This window comes from Ixodes scapularis, unplaced genomic scaffold (assembly GCF_016920785.2).
Source record: "Ixodes scapularis isolate PalLabHiFi unplaced genomic scaffold, ASM1692078v2 PGA_scaffold11__112_contigs__length_91849675, whole genome shotgun sequence".
In the NCBI taxonomy this organism is placed as follows: Eukaryota; Metazoa; Arthropoda; class Arachnida; order Ixodida; family Ixodidae; genus Ixodes; species Ixodes scapularis.
In genome coordinates this window covers 83,957,361-83,964,577 of record NW_024609837.1, presented here as the reverse complement: position 1 = coordinate 83,964,577, position 7,217 = coordinate 83,957,361, and the positions used below count along the sequence as shown (strand labels likewise).

Here is a 7,217-nt window from a genome sequence, read left to right as displayed (position 1 = left end):
TAAGAATATTGGAAGTTGCTATGGTACGCAGTAGTAGAGAAAAAATTTCGCCTTTCATATGTCATACTTGGGATTCTTCATTTTGTATTGAGGTGTCGTTTTTTGCCTGTTTTATATGCTGAGATCATCTTGTCCGCCGAAGCATTTATCAATCAGGCTTGTTCCCTGCCATGCGCTTGGCTTCTACAATATTGCAGAGAACTTAATCAGTTAATTTGTATCATGAGCACCAGTTTGACCAGTCTACTCACGTAAGCATGAGCATGTGAGAAATGGCTCACAGGTTAAAGAGCTTGACATGGACTACACCCTCTGTATTTTCGTACTGCATTCAATCGAACTCTACTGCTGTTTTCAAACAATGAGTGCAGTATTTTTATTCGAGTCCTAAGAATAAGTGCACAAAGAAAGTATTGTTTTCCTTCGGAATACACCTCTACACAGTATAATTGTTTGGCTTTTTATTTGAAAGCTAAAAAATATTTCTTTCTGTTAAGCATGTTGAAGAAATATCTGTTTGACTTCAATCTGAAAGTATCGTTAATATGTTACTGCTAGCTCCTTCTCAGTATCAAACATTGATGGATTTTGTTGCCCTGATTTTTAACAAGTTTTGCCATTTTTCCAGGACTCAATCACTGAAGCCGCTGAGCTAGGTGAGAATTAGTGCCCTCCAAGTCGAGAACCGGAAGATAAGACTGCAACATTCTTTTAAAACCCCTACAAAAAAAAAAAATGTGGATGAACCTGTTGCAGTATCTAGAGGAGAGCTGTTTCTTATGGTACTAAAGTATACTCTGTCCAGTAACCTCACTTTCACTGGTTTCTCTAATTCTAATTTAACGAAAACGGTTAACAGTATTTTTAGTAAACCTGTTTTTTCTGAGTCACGTAATATGTTAACACAGGCGCTGAAGTGCTCTAAAAACCAACTGACTTTTCATTTTTATTGCGTCCACTGCTTCTTCTATACTGAACTGCTGGACAGCAAGAGCTTGTCGTTCAGATTTTCACATTGTATGAGAGTCTGCAAAATGTCTAGTTTGTCAAAGGCACCGTTTTTCGTCACTCTGGACATTCGTGCACAACTTCAGACTATTTTGAATTCTGGGGATTTCTTGGAACTGACGGAGGCCCTTCGCTCAAGAAACCTTTTTGAAGACATTGTAGATATGAAAAAGTGCAGGTATTTTGTTGAAGCTACAGCCCACTGTGGAAACAGGGTGAGCAGGACACTGAACACAGATGGTGCTCCTGCGTTCAGTTCGTCCTCAACGGCCGTATTGCCTATGCAGCTCACAATAAATGAACATCCTAAAGCAACTAGCATGAGAAAATCCGTTGTGCGACCCTGCGGTCTGGACATTTTTCAAAATGTCTTTTTTGAGCAGATGAATGTCTTGTATCTTGAGGGATTTTTTTGCAGCATAAGGGTTTTTTCAAAGTTGGCAAGGCATTTTGTTTCTGCTCCGCTGTTGATTCAGTGGTTAGAGCCCCCATGCAGGGCACTTCGCAGTTTAATGGTTACTTTTGCTCTAATTGGTGTTTGCACACTGGGGAATACATTGAGGGCTCTCTGAAGTACCCTAATCAGAAGGATGACCGTCGAGAGAGTACAGATACCCAAATGGTGGCAGATATGGAAGAGGCGTTTAACACGTAAAAGTATTTAGGGGGGTCAAAGCCATAACTCCTTTAATCAACTTTCAGCACTTCGACATTGTCTAGGCATTTGCCCCAGACTACATGCATTGTGTGCTGCTTGAGGTCGTACGTCAGTTTCTTGCATACTGGCTCGAAAGCCCGGGGTCTGAGTTCTATGTTGGGAACAAAATTGCAGAGTTAGATGAAAGACTCCTTGCAATGAGGCCGCCAAAGGATGTAAGGCAAATTCCAAAGTCCTTAAGAGGCAGGAAGTTTTGAAAGGCCAAAGACCTGGAGAACTGGTTACTGTAATATAGTATACCAGTCTTGGAGGGATCTTTGCCAGATCATCATCTTCGTCACTGGGCACTCTTGATGGATTCCCTACATGTAATGCTGGAGATGAGGATATCTATTTTGGACACTGATGTTGTTGACTTAATGATGTTGGAGCTTGTGGTCACTGCTCAGCCCTTGTATGAAAAATGAGCATGTCCTTTAACATGCATCAGCTTAGCCATCTACTGAAAAGGGTTCTTTCTGGGGGACACTATGGGCTCACTCTGCCTTTTTATTTGAATGTGGAAATGGGTACCTCAAAACTCGGGTAAAAGTATCGAACAGAATTCCCCAGCCATTTGTCGTGCCTTGGCACTTCGAACTGCAGCAGGAGGGTCTTGGAGTATTGCAATTCACTTGACACACAAAGAACGCAAATGAATGTCTACGTCTGAGGAGAAAGTGCGCTTTTTTGGCGGGGGATCTCCGTATGCAAAAGTTTGTGGTCCTCTTCAAAGTTCTAGAGAATTTTTTTCCTAGGCTCTTGAAATTCAAACGCATGCTGTTTATTCACTCTATACTAACAACGTCTTCCTACAGTGTTAACAAGAAAGTCAACAACTCTGTTGTCAAGCTTTTGAATGGTAGATACGACAGGATCGAAAATATTGTTCATGACAGTTCCACTTTTGTTGTCCTGACGCCGCTAAAACGTTTGCAAATCCGTGTTTCCCGAAGTCTTGAAATAATCATCTTCATCAAGTGTCGGACGATAAGATGTGTCCACAAGTTGTTTCTATTTCTGAAGTTTCAAACGTGTGTACCTATATTACATTGGAGAACAAGTCTGTTGTGGCGGTTCCTAGCGCCCTGACATTGTAAATAACAAAAATAGGTCATGGGATGAGAGCTGGCAGTAAGAAACTGTAAGATGCCCTTCTCTTCAAGCTCAAGCAGTTCAATTGCACATCAGGTTTTCATCAAACACTTGTTTGATCACGTGGTAACATAAATCGTGGTGACATGAAAAATGTAAACTTAGGGGTTATATCAAAACCAGCGCAAGATGCCTCGCGTGCCCCCGTGGAGGTCTGAGGATTCATTGGTTATTTGGAGACCCTTTGAAGTGCAACCAAAATCTCAATTACGCCATGCATTTTCTGTGTCTGGTTTCGAGCCTGCTGACTGGGGATCCGTAAGCAAGCACCTTGAGTCTAGCGGTGCCACATGGGAAAGGATAGTGACGGAGTCCAGGTGGCGAAGATGATAATAGAGAATACTGACCCCTTTGTGACTATCTTGTATTGCATATTGCATTAAATATGACAAATTTTTCATCTTATGTCTTCTTTCCTTTTTGGTTAGCATACATTTAAGGATGCTTTTTATATTTTTCAACCTTGCAATTTCCCAGGACCTGCCGAGCATCGATACCACGTTACATTTGGGTAAATGGGATAGTTAAAAATTCCCAACTTTTCAGTGCCATATATTCCTCTTTCCCCCAAAAAAAAAAAGCTTGTTTGGAATGTAATTACAAATTTGGGCAGTTTACGAACCAAACCAACATAGGGCATCTGTCATGCCCCAGCTAAAGACGGGAAGTAATTGAGACCCCCTGGGGGAAGTATCGACGTGAAGTTGAAACCTCGATTACACTGCGCTCTTTCTATAATAAACCCCGTCATGAAACGGGCTCTATTCGGCCTGTGTGGCACTCGGCAAAGGCCAGCAGTTCGGCGCTGAGCCACCGAGGCACCTCTTGCCCGCACTAAGTCAAAATGTTCATGAAGGTGTTAGGAGTTATGCGACAGGAAATATTAAGCCCAGACTAGTCGTTTCTTTTCCTGCCGAAGCATCAAATGTACCCACCGCATTCATGACATCCTTGGGAAGCAAACAAAACCAACAACTTATTAGTCTGCTCAGCAATTTAATATTGTAGCGGTGCTGCTGAGGCGCGTGCTAGAACCAACCGAGGACAAACAAGAAACGCGTGCAGACGGCGCGTGACACACTTCTAATTTAATCTGATTCGGCTGGACGTCCTCTTGCAAATTAAAACGTAACAATATGTATACCTAGTATATAATGATACTGTGTTAAAATCTGCTCAGCAATGAGTATGATGTTCCCTATATAATGTGCCAGTGTTAAAATGTGATCAGCAATGTAGTATGATGTATGTTGTATATAATGTGCCTGCATTGAAATCTGCTCAGAATGTAGTATGGTGCACCTAGTATATAACATGCCTGTGTTACATTTTGGTGCATTGTGAATACATCACTAAAAGCATGCTGTGTGTCTCTAGGCCAGTCACGTGTGTTATGCCTTGAACTACAGTTAACCATTCCAGTATTTATTGAACTTTCCTAGCTTTAGTGTAATTTCTTCATGTGTCAAATAAATAGCCTGGACTACGCCAGAAAGTATGTGGCAATTTCTTGTCTGCTCGTAAGAGACCACTCAATTTTGGCCATTCAAGTACCTAGTATTGCACCAAAAAGCTGATTCGGCTCGCTCATTTGATCCCATTCTTGGCAGACTAAGAAAATCCTTGCTTAGACAGGTTGTTAAATTAAGGCAATGTCAAGTGTACCCTGTATGTAATATGCCTGTATGAATTTTTGTTTGTGAATGTATAATTCAAATACGTATTTTATGCCACATGCCTATATACTAGCAACGTCTATACCTTCCTATGAAAAGATTAATATTTCTACAGGATCTCTCGTTTTGGCATGCACTTTGTTGTACTACATTAGGAAACGTAAAAAAAAAATATGGGTGCACTCCTTGAACAGGAAGCAAATACAAGCTGAAATTTGTAAAGCTCCTAAATTGCCTAATTTTAAGACGAACAATCTAAATAAGAACCTTGAAGAAAGACAATTATGGACATAAACTGACACGTTATTTCATTCTCCAAAGTGTAAAATTGACCAATGGATGCCAATTGTACTTCCAATAGAAACCAGAAAACTTTCCAATGGGGACCAAGTAACTTGTTGATTCGGACTAATTGGCTTTTGAATTGAAACCAGTTAACTTTTCTAGTGGAACAATAGACTTCCCCATTGAAACCAGTTAACTTTGCAGTTGGAACATTACCGAGTGGAATTCCGAAGGAAAAACCAACTGGTCAAGTCATAACCAGTTAAGTCCAATTGAATCCAGTTGAAAACAATTGGAAATCCAATTGGTTTTAGTTTGAACATTTAGCTGGGTATACTAAAGCATCACTCTAAGGCCCAGTTGAAACGGGGCATTTGCTGCCCGCAACTTGACGTCGCAACACCGGCCACACTGGCCTTCCCGCGTTCACAGGCAGACACCGAATTGCTACGGTTTTCTGTCAGCATCATTCAATTTTAGTTTTCTTGGGATATTTAGACAGAGTTGCGCGGTATAAATGTATTTATATATTTAAATGGCGTCGAGAATACTAACTCATCTTTCTGAACTGCTTAATTCCCCAAAAAGATTGATTTCGAACCAGAACTAAGTCTTTTGCGGTAATCATCGCCGCCACAGGGTGTCACGTGAAAATATCGCATCCCTGATTGGCCTGCTGCCGCTTTAAACGTCTTTGTGTTGCTCCGAGTTGCTCCGAGTTGCTCGCTTTTTTTCAGGCGTACCCGATGTCAGCAATTTGTGTCGGTCTAGGGAAAGCTAGGGAACAACCCGGCAGCAACCCCAAAATTGATGAGAAAGTTGCCCCGTCTGAAGCGGGCCTAAAAAATCTGGAGCATCTACGTTATCGCAAAGCATTTGGAGGAGCCAATTGCTGCAAACTACAGATGGAACTCGGCCAATGACAAAGCTGAAAATAGGCAAATCCTATAAAAAAGCAGTCTTCACTTTGACACTGTGCACGGTGAAACGTGCACTGTGTCAGACCACGGACTGATTTTTTTTTTGTTCTAAACATATGTCCGGAATTTTCCTTGGCCTAGTTCCCTCCGTATTTTGGAGCAATTGGATCCTCCAGTTGCTTTGCGTGGAAGTAGAGGCACCAGTTTTCTTACCGCACGCGCGGCGTGACCATGGGGGCCCACTCACCCGCCCACGTGACTCCCCCACGTGACTGCCGCAAGTGACCGATCCGGGCCCCACGTTTGTACTGTCTGCCACTTGGGTGGACACGAAGCTTTGTCACCCATCAGCTTTCGTTCAGATTTAAATTTACTGAATGCATACGCTTACGTCAGTTTCAAGTTCTAACAATATGTCATTGTTTTGCTGTAGCGTACACAGGTATTTACATAGCCTCGCTAAGATGAAAGACAAAAATGCAGCGTGTTTTCCGGACCATAATTTGGTGGTATTCTATGTTTAAACGTTTATATATTAAGCGTAGCGGGCTACATTTTGGAGCGAACTGTACACGGATTTTTGTTTCTAGATTGTTAATTATGACGATGTGCGATTGATTTTGTGAGTGGAGTGTACGTAATGATTTATTTACGATAGAAGGTTTCTTTGTAAGCTAATAAGCCTGACACTAGTCGAAATGTGCAGCGAGTGATAGTTTTTCTTCTTTTTTTTTTTTTTTAGAGGGGAAAAAAGACGGGTGCAGACTATGCACCCGGCGCGAAATCTATGCACCAGGAGCGGAAGAGTGCTGGAGCGAATTTCAGCCGGAATTTCCTCCTGCAGTCTACGCAATGGGCGCGGACTGTAATTCGCAAAATGCGGTAGTCTATGAATTTTAATAAAACGTGCATGGCCACTGCTTGAGAAGTATTTGTTTGCAGCTTCCGCTCTGCGTATGCATTATATATAAAAAAAATTACTGTCGAGTTGCAGTTTTTTACTCAATAACTATTACGAGTTTCGGCAAAGTCCTTTTTATATTAATTACCCCTTGATCCTAAACAAAATGCAGCAGGACAAAAAAAAAGCAGCTATATATGCTGATTTTCATTTAAAAATCTGCAATGTTTGTAAGCCGTTTAGCCCACCTCCCCTGCCTTTTAGGCCGTCTGCAATTAGTTGACCCCACAAACTGTTCCGGGATTTATAACATAAAAAAATTATGGGAAAGAGTTAAGTGTCGATGCCTTAAATATAGAACATCCACGCAAACTTAATATTGGTTATTTGCTCTTTCCAGCCTGGTTGTCGCGTTCACCAGTATTCAGTTCTTCTTCTAAAAAAAGAAAACTGCTTGCCGTCAAAATAATATTTTAAGCACTTCTTAGCCTAAAAACAACCGAAAAACCAGAACAAGACGTGAACTTCAGCAAAACAAACAGGCAGATGGGAAAGCCATTGTATATATACATATA

General features: G+C 41.4%; 1 pseudogene; it reads left to right on the top strand.

Moving 5' to 3' along the window:
* Window positions 1-1,034: 1,034 nt before the first annotated feature.
* On the top strand, window positions 1,035-2,805 carry LOC115324414 (annotated as a pseudogene).
* The last annotated feature ends 4,412 nt before the right edge of the window (window positions 2,806-7,217 follow it).